Raw genomic sequence first — 22,690 nt, 5'->3', positions numbered from 1 at the left:
TCCTCTCCTCTGGTTCCAGATTCCGATTCCTCTCCTTCGGCTCCAGACCCCGATTGATTTGGAGGCTGCACTCCCTCAGAGGAGGTTAACTTTCAAACAGAACAAAATATAAACATACTAACACCAGTTTATAAGGGAATCATTGGGACATAAATTGTACGATCTATGTATCCTACTGCACATAATAACCAAGAACTCTGATTGCTGTATATTTCTTTACAGTTAGGTTCCATTGGACCTCTGGAAATCCAGAGTGCAAGGGATAAGATGTTCCTTGACGGGGCCTGCCAGCTCAGTGGCCAAAAGTCAAGAGGAGACATGTTGGGTATAATATCACATCTCAGTTTTTGTCATCCCTTTTTTAAATCTTGATTTATTCATTTAATATTTGGTACACATTTTTTCCGAAATAGGTTCTTAATGATGGCCTTCTATAAGATCAACAATGTTCCATCACACGGACTGGGGCAGTCCGGACGGCTATAATCATCAAGCATGGAATTAATTCGGACAGGGTCTTCCGGAGAATAATGGAGACGGACATGGCCTTCTAGGACCATGGTATTATAAATATCATGGATTGCCCATATTATAGCTTTATATTACTTATCCTCATCAGTAAAACAGACATGGCGTTTGGGATGGGCAGGTGTCCGCGACCCTATAAAGGAAAGCAACAGCCACCAATGTAAGATTGAAGTTCCTTAAAGCAAGAGGAGATATAAGACGAACATAATATAGGTGTTACAAATTGTAAATTAATCTTTAAATGTAGATTGAAACGTCCTGTTTCCAAGTGTGACTCCTATGTAAAGAGACTGAACAAACACCTCCTTAATGTCAACAAGTTAAGAGAGGAGGGGAGCACTTTCTCAAATACAGGTCTGGGGAAAAAAGGTGATTTTGAGTGTCTTATTTATATATACCTTTATGAACTGTAGAAAAAATTTAAATCCCTTAAACCAATGATGCTTTACAATCATTCTTTTTTAAAGTAGATACTTGTTTTTGAGAGGAACTAAATAAAGATATATATATGATAATCAGAAAGCCAAATTTAACATCAGGATCACGATAACTAATTGCTATACAAAAACTTTCAAATAGTGAGGAACTCCCCGATAAGGACGAGGAGGCTGAGGAATCTGACGTTCTCCCCTGCTTAATTCCTGCCTCAAAACGTAATGTTCTTAACTTTTTTATGGAAGTGTCTTTATCATTGATTTTATCCTGCATGCATGCCTTGGCATCAGTTTTAGAACACCATACATTCACAGGTCTTATTCTACACAACTTTGACCAATGGCAGAAGTCCACTGAAAATAAACCTGCTGGAGAAACGGGCTGTCCAGCTTGCCAGGCAAGTGTTGGAAACTCTGAAAGTGATTGATCCAACACTTGCCCTGGACAGTTTATTAAATCCAGCCCTGATTAGGGACAGGTGGCTGCCGGGGGCCAAAAATGCAAAGGCGCCGGGAACAATAAGGTCATACATGGGAAAATACTTTTTTCTAGGTGACAGCTAGGTGATGATGCCTAATTGTTTTTTTTACACTTGATATGGATTGCTTTGGAGTTGGATATTTGTCTACCAGAGTTAATACGTTGAGTTGAGTTCTGTCTAGCAGAGTTAATTAACTTAGTTTATTTCAATGCAAAGAGTATCGGTTTTACAACACAACAAATCTAGAACAACTGTGTGTATGCCTGATAATAATTTCGAATTGAGAGCTCTGCAGTATTTAAATTCTAATAATTTATGTCTCCTACAGGAAAGAGTATGCAAGATGACACTATGAGAATAGTTCTCATGTGGGAGAGAAGAGGAAAACTCCATATTAAGGTAGGTCGTGGGTTTGCTTTTGTCATCAATTTTGGTACACAATTTCGACGAATCGAGCGGCTGATTTGTGCACATTTGATTATGACGTCAGTTACGTCACAAAGGCAACGTTGCGTTGTTTCCCGCTTAAATCTCTGCCAATGACTTCAAGTTAGTGTAGTACGAATCAAGTAGATTAAAACTTAAAAGTGCATGCTATTGTACGTTAACCCCGTACATGTTTTATAATTAAATTTCAGTCTGAACTCTCATGTGATTACTAGTACATGTATACGTAATGCCCTAGGAAAAATCAAATACAATACCAAATGAAAGGAATAATTCATATTGTAAGTATTACTAAACTGCTAAAAGTCAATCAGAATAATTCGGCATGAAAGTTATGGTATGCAGAGAGTAAGTTATCATAAACAAGAGATGTTTGTAAAACACTTATGCCCCCCTCTCCCCAAAGTGGAATTTTTACAAGTCCAAAAAGCATAACTCTGTCAAAAATGGTACGATCATACACAAAACAGAACTTGACCAAAATATTTATCTGAAACATTTGTATACCAAATTTCATTTCAGTATGTGCAACCTCTACAAAGAAAATGAAAGGAACTGCAAATAATTTGAAATTTCTTCAAAGTCCAAGGGGCATAACTCTGTCAAAAATGGTGCAATCGTACCCAAAACAGAACTTGACCTAGATATCTATGATAAATCTGTATGCTTAATTTCATTTCAGTATGTGCAACGGTTGCAAAGAAAATGAACAGAAACTGCAAATAACAGGAATTTTTCTAACTCTAAGGAACATAACTCTGTAAAAAATGGTGCGATCATACCCAAAACACAAGTTGATCTAGATTTTCATGTGATATATCTGTATATCAAATTTCATTTCAGTATGTGCAACGGTTGCAAAGAAAATGACTGGAAACTAAGTGGACCGACAGACCAGCATACCAACAGACAGCAGCAAAGCATTATTCCCTCCCTCCTTCAAAGGAGGGCATAATTAATTTTCATTATATTACACAATAAAATTTAGTTTTAATCATACACTAAAACATCAATTTGTTTTAATTACACTACTCCAATTGAAAGATCTTTATCTGAACTATATAGCCATCAAGAACTCTTAATTAACACAAGCAACTATGAGGCCATTTCTTTTTACCCAACTCCCAAGAGATTAATTAAGATGATGCTCTTGCTTTAGACTACCAATTAGCTCCTGACAATAAACTCATTAATTTCTCTCTGATTTGACCTGCAAATTTCTTCTTGACCAGTGCTTGATAATTATGCCCATGGGACAAACTGAATTCCTCTCAAAACATTAACATTTGTTACAGATTGCTGTAAAGTATATGAATATGAAAAAATTAGTTTTTACTTAATTTAACATTTTTTGAAGGATATAACTATATTTTTACATTTTTTAGGATTATGAAATTCAAAATTAAAAAGACTTATTTTTTTTTTAATTTACTTAAATGGACCAACAGACAGCAGCAAAGCAATATATGCCCTCCCTTCTTTGAAGGGGGGCATAAAAAGGCTGGTAAATACATGTACATGTTTTGACAAGCAATAAATTACAATTAAGAGAATAAGAGAGGAGAGATCTTTCCTTCTGTTATCGAATTCTCAGGAGATAAAGATAACGCATGATCAGAGATGCCCAACTTCCCACACTAAGCTCATTAATTATCTTTAACTGGATACATGTCCACTCATATCTCCTTAAGGACAAATGCTTAGATTATAATTGGATTTTTTCTAAGTCCAAAGGGCATAACTCTGTAAAAAATGGCACGATGGTACCCAAAACAGAACTTGGCCTAGGTATTCATCTGATACATCTGTATACCAAATTTCATTTCAGTATATGCAACGGTTGTGAAGAAAATGAACGGAAACTAAGTGGACCGACAGACCGACGGACAGCAGCAAAGCAATATGCCCTCCCTTCTTCGAAGGGGGGCATAATAAAATTGTTTAGCGGAAAACTTTAGGGGTTGTATTTGCGGACGTTATCAGCAACTAAGGGAACATGCGTATTGCATCATGACTGCTAATCAAAGTTAGGGCGAAAATATGCGTATAATTTTCAGGATGGAATCAATCCTCAACACTACATGTAAAAACGGATTGAATTTAATACATGCATTTCCCTTTTTTCTCATCATCATCATCATTATTATTAAGTATTGTTTGGTTACTTATAATGTATCTAAATTTCATCTAGTCGCCTTGTTTTACTGGCTGATAAATTGTGAAATGCTTTCAAAAATCAAATTTATACACACATTTGTAAGACCTATATGAAGCTGTAAACAATTTACAAGTATCTTTTCTATCATTTATTTAAAAGTTTTACAAAAGCTCTATAGTCAAAGTGTAAAAGCTTAATTCAAGTGTATGTATTTAACATTTTGTGCATGGAAATTTGATTAAAATAATTCGTAATTTACAAATGTTTAAGAATTAGGTCCATGTACTAACTTGCGTCTAATATATATAGAAAGAAAATTGCAAATACCACCCCCCCCCCTGGCTAATTTCCCCAGTATGTGGAAGTTTTTTCTTTACCGTTCTGTTTTTAATAAAGTGATAAAATTTTTGTGTTATGCCTGAAATCCTTTCCACCATGAATTTCCTAAAAATACAGGAACTCATATTTCATCACTCGCGGTGTTGTCGATGCATGTTAATTCTCATGCACGAGGAATATTTATACATGTACCCTTCATTCCGACTCTGTGATTAGAATATGAAATTCACAATACTAGTGAAAAAAAGTTGCTGATCATCCTAATATATTTTCGCAATAAGTTAAATGATGAATAGAATTAAATTTTGTTTATTCCAAATGTCAAAATATTTATATTCGTACGGTATACGTTACAACGTTCAACAAATGACGTTGTAGACATAAATAACGCCATAAACGCAACATTTCAGCAGTATAAAAGGGAACTTTGAAATTTTTTTAGCGAAAAATCTAGCGAGAAGACATATTGATTTTTTTATATCAATAGTTTTGATTTTACCTCATCTTGACATTTTGAAATTCCTGACTAGTTCGTCAACGTCTTTAAAAAGTTATCAAACCTTTTTAAAAGAAATTATTTTCACAAAATTGGCTTAAAAACGTCATTTTTCCATATAGTTCAATAGTAAAGCGTAAAAAATGTACTAATGACAATACCGCGTTTATAGTAATATAGCATTAAAACTACGTAGGCAAATTTTATAAAAATTGCAGATAATACGCATCGAATTCTCGGGAACATTATATCAAATTTTCAGGATATGTTTTCTCGTAAGAATTTTTATGCAGTAAACCCGCGACCTACCTTAAGTGACAGTGACGCCCTACTAAAAAGTATAACCTTTTTAAAAGATAATATATAAATGTTCACTTGAAAATATATTTTTATAATATTGGATGCTACATGTACAGACAATTGACATTTATGTCACGACAATAGGAGTTCAGAGCTTAACATGTAGAAAGTCACTATCAGATCCCAGGGACGAGGACTGGGTTCCTTCGGATGAGGAATTCACTTCTACGGCTCCACTGGCTTCAGCACATTCCTCCAGTTCTTACCCTCCGACTCCAACCTCCGATTCTTCTCCTTCGACTCCAGACTCCGATTCATTTCGAGGCTGCACTCCCTCAGAGGAGGTTAACTTTCAAACAGAACAAAATATAAACATACTAACACCAGTTTATAAGATATTCATTTGGACATGAATTGTACGACCTACGTATCCTACTACACATAATTACCAAGAATTCGGATTGCTGTATACTTCCTTACAGTTAAGTTTAACTGGACCTCTGGAAATCCGGAGTGCAAGGAATAAGATGTTCCTTGACGAGGCCTACCATCTCTGTGGCCCAGGATCAAGAGGAGACATGTTGGGTATAATATCCCATCTCTGTTGTCGTCATCCCTTTTTTTAAAATCTTGATTTATTCATTTAATATTTGGTACACATTTTTAAAGAAACAATCTCTGAGTTTCCGAAAGAAGTTCTTAAAGAAGGCCTTCTATAAGATCCACAATGTTCCTTCACACAGACTGAGGCAGTCTGGACGGCTATAATCATCAAGCATGGAATTAATTCAGACAGGGTCTTCCGGAGAATAATAGAGGCAGACACGACCTTCCAGAACCATGGTATTATGAATATCATGGATAACCTATATTATAATTTTATATTACTTATACTTAAAAAGAACACAGACAGACAGAGCGTTTGGAGTGAGAAGGTGTCTACGACCATGCAAAGGATAGCAACAGCCACCAATGTAAGATTTTAAGTTGATAAAAAGAAGAGGAGATATAACAAGACGGGTATAATATAGGTGTAACTGATTGTAAATTAATCTTTTAAATGTAGATTGAAACATGTCCTGTTCCCAAGTATGATTCCTTGGTTGGACAAACACTTCATTAAGGTGCACATATTTGAGAGAGGAGGGAAACCGTTCCTAATACACAAGTCTTGGAAAAGAGGTTATTTTTTAGTGTCTTATATGTTTACCTTTATAAACTGTTGAGCAAAGTTAAATCCCTTTCACCAAGGATGCTTTACAATCATTCTTTTTTTGTTAAAATAGTTACTTGTTTTAGAGGAACTGAATAAAGATAAACATCTGATGATCAAAGAGCCTAATTTAACACCAGGATCACGTTAACTAATTGCTCTACATATACTTCCAAATAGTGAGGAACTCGCCGATAAGGACGAGGAGACTGTGGAGAGTGACATTCTCTCCTGCCAAAACATATTTTTGACAAGGTATTACGTAATTTGCAATTGTTTTTAATTTATTTGAATAATCAATAATTAAGGTCTTTAAAGTGGGTAAAATTATTCAGGTCCTATTGAAACGAATATTTTAACATAAAATGTCAACATCTTAAATATTCAAAAAAAGTTTTTAAAAATCATATTTAAAGTTCTTTTGTCCATTTCAAGCCTCTGTCTATTTTGATAATGAAATTCCAAAAAGCCAAGTTTTTATGCCGAGTGAATCTTTCAGGGGTTTATCCAACAAGGGATTTAATTCATGATAGGGTATCCACCGGACCTGATTCCAGCATGGAGTCTAGCCCTGAAACGGAGCATGAATACAATGAATACACTTAGTTTGCATATGAAATTCCGGAAGACTAAAGTGCGCGATAGTTTTTGTTCTATTTAAAATGCCTCCTTTTTGTCAAGGTCGTGCTAGTGGGAAACTTTTTATAAATGAACAGGCAGACAATTGTGAATTAGATATCGATGGATTTAACTTTATTAAGAAGAGATAGATTAGGGGAATAGGGTGGAGGAATAATTGTATTGCGATCAAAATACTAAACGGCGCAACATGGTGAATACCAAATTTTTTGATACGGTCACATTAATGATGAATACGAAAAATATTTGGCAAAAATGATTACTTCCTGAATCGGCAATTTTATGTTAGTTTCTATGCAAAATTGATAATAAACGAACTTTTTAGGTCACCTGAGTAAACTCAGGTGACCTATTGCTATCCGTTTTCGTCCGTCGTCGTCCGTCGTCCGTCGTTCGTCGTCCGTCGTTCGTCGTGTGTTAACATTTGAACATTTTCAGCTTCTTCTCTGCAACCACTGAACCAATTTCAACCAAATTTGGCACAAAGCATCTATGGGTGAAGGGGAACAAAAATTGTGAATTTCATGATCCCTGCCCCCCTGGGGCCTGAGGGGTGGGGCCAAAACCACTAAAATTAATGCAATCTTTAAAAATCTTCTTCTTTACTCTTGGACATCAAGCAGTCAAACTGTTTGCATGATTGTAATCAGCATTGAGTCCTCTACCAAAATTGTGAAATTCATGGCCCTGGGGTCAGGGGTTCTAGTGCTAGGGCGGGGCTAAATAAGTATATAGTGAAAATGCATTATTTCTTTGAAAATCTTCTTCTCTACTCCTGGGTATTAAATAAATGAACCAAGTACATAGTTATGATGAGCAAGAGTGCCTCTACCAAAATTGTGAATTTTATGGCCCCAGGGTCAGGGGTTCTGGTGTGAGGGCGGGGCTCTATTGATTATATATAGTGAAAATACATGAATTCTTTGAAAATCTTCTACTCTGCTCCTAGGTATTAAATAAACTAACTAAGTGCATAGTTATGATAAGCAAGAGTGCCTCAACCAAAATTGTGAATTTTATGGCCCCAGGGTCAAGGGTTCTGGTGTTGGGGGGGGGGGGGGGCTCTATTGATTATATAGTGAAAATACATGAATTCTTTGAAAATCTTCTACTCTGCTCCTAGGTATTGAATAAACTAACTAAGTGCATAGTTATTATGAGCAAGAGTGCCTCAACCAAAATTGTGAATTTTATGGCCCCAGGGTCAAGGGTTCTGGTGTTGGGGGGGGGGGCTCTATTGATTATATAGTGAAAATATATGAATTCTTTGAAAAAATTCTACTCTGCTCCTAGGTATTTAGTAAACTAACTAAGTGCATAGTTATGATGAGCAAGAGTGCCTCAACCAAAATTGTGAATTTTATGGCCCCAGGGTCAAGGGTTCTGGTGTTAGGGTGGGGCTCTAAAGATTATATAGTAAAAATACATGAATCTTTGAAAATCTTCTTCTCTGCTCGTAGGTATTAAATAAACTAACTAAGTGCATAGTTATGATGAGCAAGAGTGCCTCTACCAAAATTGTGAATTTTATGGCCCCAGGGTCAAGGGTTCTGGTGTTGGGGAGGGGGGGGGGGCTCTATTGATTATATAGTGAAAATACATGAATTCTTTGAAAATCTTCTTCTCTGCTCCTAGGTATTTAGTAAACTAACTAAGTGCATAGTTATGATGAGCAAGAGTGCCTCAACCAAAATTGTGAATTTTATGGCCCCAGGGTCCAGGGTTCTGGTGTTAGGGCGGGGCTCTATTGATTATATAGTAAAAATACATGAATCTTTGAAAATCTTCTTCTCTGCTCATAGGTATTAAATAAACTAACTAAGTGCATAGTTATGATGAGCAAAAGTGCCTCTACCAAAATTGTGAATTTTATGGCCCCAGGGTCAAGGGTTCTGGTGTTAGGGGGGGGGCTCTATTGATTATATAGTGAAAATACATTGAATCTTGAAAATTTTATTCTCTGTCTCTGGTTATGAAGCAGATGAACTACCTTTATAGTTATGATGAGCAAGGGCCCTAATCTTGCAGACTTGTGAATTTCAAGGCCCCAGGGTCAGGGGTGGGGTGAGGGCTCTACTTATATACTGAAAATGAATTTATTGTTTGAAATTCGCTCTTTTGTATTTATAAAACATTTATTTATTTTTTGATATTAAGGGTGCCTTTTTAAAATTTGTGCAATGTGTGGACCAAGGGTCAGGGGTTTATGTCACAGTGTTAGGGGCACTACTGATTAGTTGGAATGCATTTTTGTTCCCCTACCCTGTGTATGGGTATTCAGTAACCAAGCTAAGCAACTGCTAAGTGTATTGTTATGATGATCAATGGTGCCTCTTTCAAAATTGTGAATGTCATATAGCATCTGGCTTAAAACATGAATCAAATTCAATAACTGGAAAGTTGTTGCATAATGCGCAGGTGACCTATAAGGCCCATGGGCCTCTTGTTATTTTTTGGCCCAAATTTTGTCATATTCATCATCAGTGTGACTGTATCAACAGGTATTGTGTTCATCATGTTGCGCCGTTCCTGCATTTGGCCACAAAATGCAAGTAAAGCAGAAAGTAGGTAAATATAGCTTCTTTAGGTAGCTTTAAATACCTAGGTAGTGTCTTTTAATTATTAATTTTCAATCTGAAGTTGAAAATGATTACATGACAAATTAATCAACTTCAGATTGAAAATTAATACAAGAGGCCCATGGGCCTTATAGGTCACCTGAGCATTATGCAACAACTTTCCAGTTATTAAATTTGATTCATGTTTTAAGCCAGATGCTATATGACATTCAAAATTTTGAAAGAGGCACCATTGATCATCATAACAAAACACTTAGCAGTTGCTTAGTTTGGTTACTGAATACCCATACACAGGGTAGGGGAACAAAAATGCATTCGAACTAATCAGTAGTGCCCCTAACACTGTGACAAAAATCCCTGACCCTAGGTCCACACATTGCACAAATTTTAAAAATGCACCCTTAAAATTGCCTATCAAAAAATAAATAAATGTTTTATGAATACAAAGGAGCAGATTTCAAACAATTAATTCATTTTCAGTATATAAGTAGAGTCCCAACCCACCCCTGACCCTGGGGCCTTGAAATTCACAAGTCTGCAAAATTAGGGCCCTTGCTAATCATAACTACAAAGGTAGTTCATCTGCTTTATAACCAGAGACAAAGAAAAAAATTCAAAGATTTAATGTATTTTCATTATATTATCAATTGAGCCCTGCCCCCTAACACCAGAACCCCTGACCCTGGGGCCATAAAATTCATAATTTTAAAAGAGGCATTCTTGCTCATCATAACTATGTACTTAGTTAATTAAATACCTAGGAGCAAAGGAGAAAATTTTCAAAGAATTCATGTTTTTTTTTACTATATTATCAAAAGAGCCCCGTCCTAACACCAGAACTCTTGACCCTGGGACCATAAAATTCACAATTTTGGTAAAAGCACTCTTGCTCATCATAACTATGCACTTAATTAGTTTATTTAATACCTACGAGCAGAGAAGAAGATTTTCAAAGAATTCATGTATTATCACTATATAATCTATAGAGCCCAGCCCTAACACCAGAACCCACGGGCCATAAAATTCACAATTTTGGTTGAGGCACTTTAACTCATCATAACTATGCACTTAGTTAGTTTACTTAGAAAAAAATATTTTCGAAGAATTCATGTATTTTCACTATATAATCAATAGAACCCCCCCCCCTCCAACACCCAGAACCGTTGACCCTGGGGCCATAAAATTCACAATTTTGGTTGAGGCACTCTTGCTCATCATAACTATGCACTTTGTTAGTTTATTCAATACCTATGAGCAGAGTAGAAGATTTTCAAAGAATTCATGTATTTTCACTATATAATCAATAGACCCCCCCCTTCAACACCAGAACCCTTGACCCTGGGGCCATAAAATTCACAATTTTGGTTGAGGCACTCTTTCTCATCATAACTTTGCACTTAGTTAGTTTATTCAATACCTACGAGCAGAGTAGAAGATTTTCAAAGAATTCATGTATTTTCACAATATAATCAATAGAACCCCCCCCTTCAACACCAGAACCCTTGACCCTGGGGCCATAAAATTCACAATTTTGGCTGAGGCACTCTTGCTCATCATAACTATGCACTTAGTTAGTTTATTTAATACGTAGGAGCAGAGTAGAAGATTTTCAAAGAATTCATGTATTTTAACTATATGCTCAATAAAGCCCCCCCCCCCCTTCCCAACACCAGAACCCTCCTAGATGCACTCCTGCTCATCATAACTATGCACTTATTTAGTATATTTGATATCCAGGGGCAGAGAAGAAGATTTTCAAAGAAATCATGTATTTTCACTATATATAATCAATAGAGCCCCGCCCTAACAGCAGAACCCCTGACCCTGGGGCCATAAAATTCACAATTTTGGTAGAGGCACTCTTGCTCATCATAATTATGTACTTAATTCATTTATTTAATACCCAGGAATAGTGAAGAAATGATGCATTTTCACTATATACCTATTTAGCCCCGCCCTAGCACTAGAACCCCTGACCCCAGGGCCATGAATTTCACAATTTTGGTAGAGGACTCAATGCTGATTACTATCATGCAAACAGTTTGACTGCTTGATGTCCAGGAGTAAAGAAGATTTTTAAAAAATGCATTAATTTTAGTGGTTTTCGCCCCGCCCCTCAGGCCCCAGGGGGGGGGGGGGCAGGGATCATGAAATTCACAATTTTTGTTCCCCTTCACCCACAGATGCTTTGTGCCAAATTTGGTTGAAAATGGTTCCGTGGTTGCAGAGAAGAAGCTGAAAATGTTCCAATGTTAACACACGACGGACGATGACGGACGAAAACAGATAGCAATAGGTCACCTGAGTTTACTCAGGTGACATAAAAAGACAGTAGCTATAAATACCTACGTAGGTAGAAATAGCCTTTGGACTTGACCTGCAAGATACTGGACATCTGCCTTTGAAGAATATGACTTCTCATATTTTTGTTGTCCCCCAATGATTTGGCTTTGAAAATATAAGTTTTTGTTTCTGATGATTTTTATTGTCAAACACCTCCAATAAGTCAAATAGTTTTGCTTTTAGAAAATATTTAATTGATTTATATATATTTTGTAGCAGTCCATGTGAAAGTTTACATTGATAATTTGATTCCACCAAAAGATGGACACTCCATAAGAGCTATCAGTGAGAAACACGCCATGATCTTGTAAAGTTGTTTCAAAAACCATTCCAACCATACATGGTCCTCTTAGGATTAGCCTCCACAAAAGAAGACATCGCTAAATGTCAATTCCAAACCAAGATCCTGTGGAAATTCTGGGAGAAAACCATAACAGTTACTGCTTTAAAGTAACTGGCAGGAGTAAATAGTGAGGCTTACAAAATATGTGTACATGGACATATACACAAATCTCACTGAAGCTCAGGCTCTTTCATTATCCCATAAGCACAATGAACTACCGTATATACTCGCCTATAAGTCGGTCCGCCTATAAGACGGTTGTATTTGATAAGCCTAAAAATCAGAGGGACTGACTTCATATAATACCATTCATTTTATAGCTCGCCTATAAGTCGGACATAGAGTTTTGAACCAGAAATGAACTCCCAAAAATCCGACTTATAGGCGAGTATATACGGTACATGAACACTCACAGGAATTACCTTTCTCGTAAAAATTAATAAACAGGACAAAACAGTCCAACATCCCTATTGTCTAATAATACTAATATGCTAGGCAATATGAGTTTTAACCCCCCCCCCCCCAATGTCTTTAACTCAAGTACCAAGGTACATCCATACATTCAACCTAACTACTCTGCAAAAACCTAACTACGTCTGCTTATCTACACAACCTTCTTTGTTCTCCTCAAACCGCGTGTTCCACACTCGGTGTAAATTTAGTTTAAGTCGGTTAAAGAGAATCCACCACATGTTTTTTAACTGTTGTGTTTACAATATGTGCCGACTATAAATAAAATTCAATTGACTCCCCTCGTCAACTTAGACTCCAGATGTTCAAGTAGTTAACCCGTCCACGCTTTTTTCGTTAGACATTAGGTACAAATAAATATTTTATTCACTACCATTGCAATATTCTATACACAATTATACTACAAATTTAATGCACAGATTAAATTATTCAACTGATGATAAGAATTTACTAAAATAAGAGAGTTAGAGAAATGAAGTCGAATAAATCAGGTACACGTTAATGGACAAAATAAGTTCAACATAAATGTAGACTCATCATGGCCGATTCTCCGAATTCCGGAATACATCTGCAACAAATGTGAAGCAGAAAAACACTGAACCGACAAACGTAGCCTCAAACGGCGTGTTAACACAGTATTTAGAACTAAAGAAACACATTAATGGGAAATACCGGAATACAAATTCAGGACATAAACAATTCGTTTTCAAATTTACCTGTGGGACGTGGAAATCTGACCTTCGGACGAGACAGTAAAAGCCGAGGTCCCGTGTCGCAGTTGGTGCTGGCACGAAAAAGACTCATCACTTTTAAATGAACTTGCGTGCTGAGCATTAGATAAAGTTTCAGCTCTCCACGGGCAATGACGCTGACTTATCCATGACAGGTGTTTAATTTGATGTAGAGCTTTGATTCTGTTCGCTACACATGTATCTCCATATTCCAATCCATTTACATGAAAAGGGTATTAAAATTGATCGATTGCATCTTCTTCAACGTCCCTCTCAAAGGTTTATTACGCAAACGGAGACGACACCACTTGGCCGGTGGATGGCTACAGATTTTGTCCTATGCTCGGCACTTAGGGCCTTTGAGCAGTGAGGGATCTTTTTCGTGCCAGCACCTTCTGCTACACGGGGCCTCGGTTTATATTGTCTCATCCGAAGTACCACCATCCACGTCTCACAGTGGGATTCAAATCCGTGACGTAAGGATTGACTCCTTACTACTCGACTCTAGAGCCGACGATCTTACCACTGCGCCACGCGGGCGACGAAAGGGTATCAAAGAAAAGGATAAGCATACATTGTACAACACAGATAAGGATATCAGACAAGACATTATTAAATCAATTATAGAATTAACATGGAGTAAAGTAGTATATCCATTTGTAGAATTATTGATATATATTGAGAGATGTTGCAATGGGATTGTATTTTTCTGATGAATATATAAATTATAATGAAATTCAAGTTTAGAAATTGTTTTGTAGGAAAATAAGGATGGAGAATTGGATGAGAACTCACGAGATTGCGAGATAATGTAAGATATATAAGATAATATTCATTGTTTATGTAGTAGAGATACTTTTATTTAAAACAATGAAAGTTGGAGTTATAAATAATAGTATTCTGTTTAAGCTTTATTCTTCTAATTCTTTACTAACTTAGGTATTTAGTTATATAGTTATACGCCCCTTTGGATCCACACCTGTACATACACTTTTACATGACCACACACATATCTATTGGTCAAGTTTTGAATTACTCGGTTTTTCATTGGTTGAAGGTTTTTTTCTTTGTGGTTAGTGAGTTTTGTTCAGATTAAGATGTACATTTTTGATTTCTAACGTAGAAGACATACTTATTTTGTTGTTGCTGACTTTATTTCCAAAGACCTTAGATCTAGAAACAGTTCCTGAAATGCAAGTTTTTACTTGTTTTATGCTTCAAGATATGTTTTCTATGATATTATGTTAAAAAGTTAAAAAACAAGATATTTTACTTATAAATGTCATCTTACTGAGTTATCTGTCTAGCTAATCAAATATTGATAAATCTGATGGAATTTTCCTGTAAATCAATGTGTATATAAACCTAGAAATATTTTGAAGTGAAGATTTTGGTGATCAAGATAATTTAAATATCTATTGATGATGAGAAAGGTATTTGTATAGAACAAATCCTGATTGTTTTATTTATTGTAGAAAGGTAAACACCATAAAATAAAGAAAATATCCTTGAATTGGAGAAAGTTCAATTCCATAGATTGGACATTTCCATTATATCCAATACAGACCTGCCTACCCCTTTCATTGCAAGGGTGTAATTTTAGTACATTTTTGGTGGAATTTCAGAGGTAAAAGCAAAATAAATAATTTTTTCCTATATTATTTTTACGTTTTAGGTTTGACGCGGCGCGGGAAAGAGAATCGAAACCGGGCCTCCTGATCACGACGCGAACGCTCTACCACTAGGCTACCATGAAGGGTGTATAAAGATGTCCCTTGAAATATTCTCAAGAAGGAAGGATATGGAAATAACGAACAGTATTCAATCTCAACGTCCATTAACCCCTTCACTTCCGTACCGGTCAAATTGACCGGTGGCGCGTTAAAACACGACTTCGCGAAAATAAGATCTCCGTATCTATTTCGTGGTAGCATGAAGGTATATAAGCTATACGTCATCTTTTTGGAAATTTTCTCTACTTTTAAAATATCTAAAAAGATTATGTCTTGATTGCCGGTATTTAATCGATTTTACGTTGTGAAGACAAACGTGACTTTTTGAAAATGGCGTAATTTTCCAAAGCGATTGCCGATTTTCCAGACGTTTGACATTTTTTTCCTGATTAACTTTATAAAGAAAGTATGGTATATTCTTAAAGCATATTTTCTCTGCTTTTAAAATATGTAAAAATTATTGTTATTACTTTAAAGTATATTTTAAAAACAAGAATTTTCTTGCACTTATGTGTTTTTTCTCGATTTTTTTTCGTAATGTTTAAAAAAAGCTCAGTTTTACGTTTATTTCTGTGTTGAAATAGGGAAAACAAAATAAAGGTGGTAAAGGTAGAGAAAATTTCCTTTCCAACAAGCCCTTACAGGCCTTCTTACGCTCCGTATTTTCTTAATTACAATAATTTGAATTTGTGACCTTCGCATAGTTTTTATGGAAAAATCGGTCAATATTTACATGTAACGTCAAGGTCGATATTGTTGCGTCTTACTCGAAACAATTTTTTTATAAGACTCTTTTGACCATTTAAATATATTTTTTACTGAAATAAATGTATAAATTTACAACAAAATAGATTTCAAAAACAAATATATACTATCGTTCTGCCTTTTGTGTGAAGTGAAATGTTTATTTATTCATCTGTACATGTAATTTGATGTATATTTCATGTAATGATATCATAGACCTAAAACGAAGTCTATGGTGATATACTATGTTGATAAAAATTGTAGATTCCCTAATCGTCGATCTTTACTACAAAAAAAAAGCAGATTTTTAAATATTGTTGTATCTTTTAATACTGTATTCTTAATTTGTAATTTAATTAGATCTTTATTGGCACGAAATTTAACAATACAAAAACTCGCATTTATAAATAAATACGACTCATCACTGTATGACTTGATACGAATTGAAATAACCACGTGTTTCCGCAGTAAACAACGTGATGGCGATACGAAATCTGAACGTCAATTTTCATGATTATTTCACGACGAAGATAATCACATCAATGAATCAAATAATATGGACATGCCTTTGGTATTAGCAGGTGAGAATACGTGTATATTGACTGCATAGTTTAAGTTTAAAACGCAATTAGTTCACGTTCAAAAGAAAACTAAATGTACTCATACAAGATCTTCATATTTCAGTGTGCGTATTTCGCATTGTTCAGCCAATTTTGTGTTGCTTTTGAACATTGATGCTTTTGACAATCACTCGTAAGTTCAAAGTAAAATCAAAGTTGTAATAATAATGGGTAGTTGTTTTCAGTATGTGTGTACCAGTGTGTACATGTACCACTTTCACATTAAATTTTTAGGGTGCTGGCACCATATGCAACAATACTTTCATCTGTGAGTACCCACTTGCTATGCCTATCATGAATTACGAAGGCCAATTAATATGTAAGGACACCAATGAACAGGTGAATTTTTGTTTTGGTATTGAAAATTTCTGTTTTTCTAAAATTTCAAAAAATAAAGTCTATTCTCATTTATGTCATTCTCATGATACTGCATTCATACAAGTTTATAAACATTTGATTTATATTTTGAAAAATAAGTGTTTGAAACACATAATACTTATGATGCTTGATTGTTTATACAGACACATTATTTAAACATGTAATATCTGTCGTGTAACCGATAATTACATATAATATAAATAACTGGCGCCTTACCTTATAAACAAAGGCGACAGTCAATGAGTCCAGGAATAATACAAACAAGGTAACAAAGGCAATAATTGAACACAACTGGTAAAGTAGACTGGGAAACCGGGACTGAAGCTTCAGGATAATACTGGGTACCACGTGACACATACCCAGCATATGGACAGACCAGGGTCAGAGGTCATAATACATGTAGTAGGGAGAATGTGAAACAAGGCATTTTCACCACATATCTATTTGAATGAATGCCGAAATATGGAACAAGCTGTTTTTATAGACTGCTGTTGTATTTCCAATCTGCATAAAGTATGTGGTTAGAATTTCCATTTTCTCATTTTTTCAGACAATTTCCAATTATCGTACATCAAATACATGGTGGTCAAACTCACTAGATGGTTTATCAACACTCCCACGCTCACGAACAGCCTTGCCCCCAGGAATTTTGCCCTGAAGTAACATTGCAGTCTATCGTCTCCTTTCTTTTTACAACCCTGGCAGCCACGCAGGTATGAAATCTATGAAAGCCATGAAGGGACATAGAATTTTTAAAAAAATTATAAAAGTAAACCGAGTTCTTGATTTATACAGTCCGTTCTCTCGGATTGACAATTTGTTAGAACAAATTGCCAATTCATTCTCTCAGATTATCAATTCGTTCCCTCAAATTACACAATCCGTTATCTCAGATTGTATAATTCATTCTCTTAGTTAAAATTATTCGTTCCCTCTGAATGTAAACCCTTCCCATGATTTCATTTAAATTATTTATCTGTAGATATCGGATATGGTAATACATGTTTAAACCAGAAGTCTCTGTCGAGACTGAAGCTCTACTGGTTTGTACTTATAGCAAAGGAAGAGAAAAGTACTTAAGCTGTTGGAAATTGAAACTTTTCATCAGCAATAAATAGAATAATGATCCTTGATTAAGTCTCCTTATGTTCTTAGTGTAGTCTACTTGCATGCCACATTTTATTATAACCAGACTAAAACTGTTATTTGGAGTAGCATTTTGAGAGTATTTAACAGAAATTTCTATTTTTAGTAACCACGGCAACACCGTTCAAAAACCGATACACAGAATTATGTATCTTAGTGTAGTCTACTTGTGTGCCAAGTTATATTGAAATCAGACCAAAACTGTAGGAGGAGTAGCATTTTGAAAGAATTTCTGTAAGAATTTTACAGAAATTTCTATTTAGTGTAGCCTACTTGTGTTAGTGTAGCCTACTTGTGTGCCAAGTTATATTGAAATCAAACCAAAACTGTAGGAGGAGTAGCATTTTGAAAGAATTTAACAGAAGTTTCTATTTTTAGTAACCATGGCAACACCGTTCATCGAAATCAAAAACCGATACACAGAATTATGTATCTTAGTGTAGTCTACTTGTGTGCCAAGTTATATTGAAATCGGATCAAAACTGTAGGAGGAGTAGCATTTTGAAAGAAATTCACAGAAATTTCTATTTTTAGTAACCACGGCAACACCGTTCATCGAAATCAAAAACCAATAAACAGAATTATGTATCTTAGTGTAGTCTACTTGTGTGCCAAGTTATATTGAAATCAAACAAAAACTGTAGGAGGAGTAGCAATTTGAAAGAATTTCACAGAAATTTCTATTTTTAGTAACCACGGCAACACCGTTCATCGAAATCAAAAACCGATATACAGAATTATGTATCTTAGTGTAGTCTACTTGTGTGCCAAGTTATATTGAAATCAGACCAAAACTGTAGGAGGAGTAGCATTTTGAAAGAATTTCACAGAAATTTCTATTTTTAGTAACCGTGGCAACACCGTTCATCGAAATCAAAAACCGATACACAGAATTATGTATCTTAGTGTAGTCTACTTGTGTGCCAAGTTATATTGAAATCAGACCAAAACTGTAGGAGGAGTAGCATTTTGAAAAATTGTTTACAGACAGACAGACGGACAGACAGACAGACAGACGGACGGACGACGGACGCATTACCATCGCATAAGCTCTTCTGGTCTCTGACCGTAGAGCTAAAAATAGAATATTGTAGTATTTTACATCCTACTTTTATACATATTACGGTCCAAAATGAGAAGAATACATGAACATTTTCAAATCCATGTGCTAGTACTGATATTTGTACAACAAAAAATCTTAAAGGTTTTTGTGTTACGTGTATATTAGAATAATTGAAAATCCTAGATAGTAAAAGTGAATATGGGTCCTGTTAATCATAATATTTCTAAAATAAATATACGTTGAATTAGTTATGAAAGAGGTCAGAAACGATCGGTTGCTAAAACAAAATAAATAGAATGCACTTATTGATTAAAATGGTTGGATGTATCTGAACATTATATGTAATGAAATTCAAGAGCACAGTAAATCATAAGACTGACATTGTAACAGATCAAGATCTGGAATTATCAATCTGTGAAAACAAATTACCGGTTTGTAATTCGAGATCTCAAATTATGAATCAAGGGGGCGAATTAGTTATCCTTAAGATCGGATTGTGTAATTCGAGATCTCATATTATAACGCAGTGGGAATAAGGAAGCATACAAAATATTCTACCTTGGCTAAATCAGTGCTGCATTATGACGTCATAGTAGGCAAAATGACGTCAACTTTAGAAATCAGGTTTTCGTAATATTGGTATTTAGCGATGTAATTTAACTCTACAAAATGATTAGAAACGTATAAACATTAACAAAAATAAAAGGTTTTTATGCTGTAACAGTCATTATGATTGAAATCTACCACCGATGACGTCATATGTGTACATCGAGAAACTTGAAAATTGATCATGTCGTGTAAAGAGAATTTGGCTAAGACGGCATGTTCAGAGATACGTAAAATGGAGTTTAAAAGGAAATATCGGAAGTATTGTGTTAAATTCATATGGAGTTCAATTAGTTAAACAGGTATGCTAATTTATTTTCATCGATGATATTCTCTTTCAAAGACAGTCAGCTATATTACGTACCCCGATCGGCCTATTGTCCGTCATTCTTGACCAAAAAATGCAACAGAACAACAATAAGCTGGATATTTCAAAACATACGATTTGTACAGATTGAAAGTTTGCGTGTTGACAAACTTGGAAAGTGCTGCTAGAATCCCGAGTTAAGCATGGTTGTACGAAAAATCTCGATTCATATGTATAACATTCAAAACAAAGGGTAAGGTTTCGTGCGAATGTGTGGAATAAATATTTTGCGAACAAGATAGTTGGATTCTAGCAGCACTTTTTAGACAAAATAAATGTTTTTCAGCTATATTACATACTCAAAGAAATTATCAAACTCCCCGGTATTGTTGTTCTGTAAGCCTTTTTATTAAGGAAAATTTTGCTATTAATAGAAGTCACGTGATGCCGTGGCGGTGATGCACGTCTTTGTGTTAGACACGCTTTTATCTGTATGCAATAGTAAATAACAGTTTACGTTTATCAGTGGTTTTGGTAATTTATTAAACTAAATTTTCTTCAAAAAGTCTAAATTTCCCAAGAAATTACTTATATGCTTCCTTAACATACCCGCGAAATCGAGGGAACGATTTAGTAATCCATGGGATTGGATTGTCTAATTCGATTCGATATCAGTTTTTACTTTTTTGAAAAATTTACGTGTCCCTTCATGGCTTTCGTAGCAATCTAATGCCAGTTTTTTTTATATGTTGCGACAGAGCATAAACAGAGGTCTGGCTTTAGTCAGATTCCAATATATGCTATTTGTTTTAGTTCAGTATATTTATCATGATGGTTTACTACAAGATTGTTGAATTATCAGTCCTGATACATTGACTTCATATCATTTAACTAATTGGATCACATAATCAATACAATTTTGATTTTAAAAGGAAAATCAATTAAATGTAGTAATTTTAGCATTCTTAATTTTATTTATAAATGTAAATTTATATACACAATTACATGTATCTGTTTCAAAATACTTAAATCTTTTACAGGATAGAAGCTGATCACTTGTACTTGACTGCAAATAATAATGTCTTGGAAAAGTCAAAGAATTTCCTCCAGTCTTACAGAGAAAAGACAGTTGATAAAAGAATAATGGACACAAATTAAAAGTGCTCTTCAACATTTTGTTGAAGATTTCAGTCTGATTTGGAATTCATCTTGCATTATTTCTGGATTTCTATATCTATATATATAGCGTCAAATTTTCAACTTGTTGACTAAACAGTTTTGGGCTAAATATTGCCAATGCTATCTATTATTATTATTTCCCTCCAAGATAACATGTCAAGTCTTTATTGTACCCCTTAAGCTCTGTTATACCAGAAAAATCTTGTAATGAAATCATTTAGTTTTTTTTCTTGTTTGATTAAATCCATGAAAATAAAGATTATTTTTAATGGCATCAAGAGAATGGATTTCTTGTTTAACAAAAAGATTGCACACATGTTTTGCTAGGGGTTTGTAAGAAGCAGACCAGAATTCTTTGCTTGCAAATTTTGTCGTTCACCATTTTTATTACGTCAACTATTAGATGATTTATCCATGTATGAAGCATTTCAAAATTGATATTTACTTACAGTTTAAGGTCAAGATCTAGTAAATGACTTTAGAATAACTTTTCAGTGCTAACTCCATTATGACGTCATAATCACTTTCAACTTTCTTTTTCCCGTACTTTATGGCTCTAATAGAATTATGTAGAAAATAAAGTATTTCCATGGAATTCAATTTGAAATCACATGAAAAGTAGTCCCGATACCTATCTTAAATTTGACATTATTTTAAAGTAGAGACCAAGAACATACAAATTACTGTTTTCTGAAAATCTGTAGGCAATCTGGATACATTTTCTTTGCCTGATATGGAAAAAACTCCCATTTTCAATACTGGTTTTCTTAATTTTTCATTGAAAATGACAGTTTAAAATATGGATTTTCATCTTGTTTTTCTACAAATTATGCCCGAAACATATATTTTGACCAAGCTTATATTATAAAACATCATTAAAGGAATTAATTTCTTAAATTTTAAAAATCTGTAGGCACCTTCCATTTACTAGATCTTGACCTTAAAGCAGAATTCTGTACTGATACATGTATGACCTTGACACCCTGAAGAACAAGAGTGTCAAGGTCAATTTTTAATACCAAAATGTTCTTTCATCTTTATGGCCCATATATATCTTACAAACAATATCATGAAATATACAAAAAGTGTCAAGAATGTGTCCAGAATGTGAAATAACAAACATGTATATTGCCAAAACCTTTAAAATGTTGTTGCTTAGCAACCACTTAAAGGTCATTAAACAGATACTTGAACTAAAATGATGCATGGATATTGCAGTTCTGATCCCTTCTTGAGAGTATAATTTATTCAGAATTTTCCATTTCAGCATCCATTGTGTAAAATTATAGCAAGAATATTGAAAAGTGTTGAAAAAAATTGATGAAACTTTCGCACTTATTTGACCTTTGACCTCCTTAAAAAAAGTTCTAATAAAGTCAAACTTTAAGAAAATTTATCAGTTGTTTGTCCC

General features: G+C 34.7%; 1 long non-coding RNA gene across 1 annotated transcript; it reads left to right on the top strand.

Annotated features, from left to right (window-relative positions):
- Positions 1 to 16,352: 16,352 nt before the first annotated feature.
- LOC134261600 (uncharacterized) lies at positions 16,353 to 21,698 on the top strand. The gene is made up of 4 exons (XR_009990851.1): positions 16,353 to 16,561; positions 16,835 to 16,939; positions 17,529 to 17,691; positions 21,141 to 21,698. It is a non-coding gene; the product is annotated as an uncharacterized LOC134261600 (long non-coding RNA).
- The last annotated feature ends 992 nt before the right edge of the window (positions 21,699 to 22,690 follow it).

Source organism: Saccostrea cucullata, unplaced genomic scaffold (genome assembly GCF_032062105.1).
Source record: "Saccostrea cucullata isolate Sc308-1 unplaced genomic scaffold, CSIRO_AGI_Scuc_v1 ctg633, whole genome shotgun sequence".
Lineage (NCBI taxonomy): Eukaryota > Metazoa > Mollusca > Bivalvia > Ostreida > Ostreidae > Saccostrea > Saccostrea cuccullata.
This window is presented reverse-complemented; position numbering and strand designations above follow the sequence as displayed.